The sequence below is a fragment of the Charadrius vociferus genome, unplaced genomic scaffold (genome assembly GCF_000708025.1).
Source record: "Charadrius vociferus isolate BGI_N301 unplaced genomic scaffold, ASM70802v2 scaffold262, whole genome shotgun sequence".
Lineage (NCBI taxonomy): Eukaryota > Metazoa > Chordata > Aves > Charadriiformes > Charadriidae > Charadrius > Charadrius vociferus.
In genome coordinates, this window is record NW_009647218.1 from 2,535,091 (window position 1) to 2,535,953 (window position 863).

Sequence of the window (863 nt, forward strand, 5' to 3'; positions counted from 1 at the left end):
TTTCCGCTGCAATGAAATATAAAACCAGACATTCGTGATTTATGATGATATGTGGGAATTGTAAAATACCTAATTTTAAATCAAGATTTCAAAAATTACTTCACCAGATTAACAGTGATGACAACATATCCAAACAGAAGTAAAACAGAACAAAGGCAGCCCGGCGAGGGAACACTTGCGGCATTTTTTTTTACCTACAGTCTAGAACTATGTGTACAGATTGAATAAACTCCATTCTAAAGGCCAAATTTTTAAGATCCTGCTTTAGAGTAATTTTGAAGTGAAAGTTTATCTTTGGCATGTACCTTCCTCATTTACTGCCTAACAGAAAAAAACTTACCAGGTAGCTTATCTTTTCCTAGACATTTTCCTTTTAAGTCATTTACACTTGACTGAGTTATTCATTATTCACTCTGTACGGAACCCAAGATATTTTCTCACCTTCTATAAATATTCCCCCTCTGCATTTTCTGGAATGAATAGTTTCCCAGAAGAGGCAGGCTTTTTTGTTTTTCCAGAAGCAAATACAAATTTATCCAACATTACGTGTGTCGCAGATTGAAGACACATCATTCTGTACTAAGAACTGCAAAAATTGTGCCTACGAACAGGTCTATCAGCAAAGTCCTTTATACCCTTTTCACACTTTTGCTTTATAGGTCATTGCTTAAGTTACCACTCTTTGCTATGAAACTTTGGCGGTCGGAATTGAGACGAAGAGATAGCCTTTTCAAGGGACTTGGTCAGCTCAACTTGAATGTCAGCCTTAGCGTATCCTTTCAGCACGTTCAGCACAAGTCTCTTGTAGACCAGTGTGCCTCCCCACCAGACAAAAGTCGCCTGCCAAGAGTTATGCGGAAGGC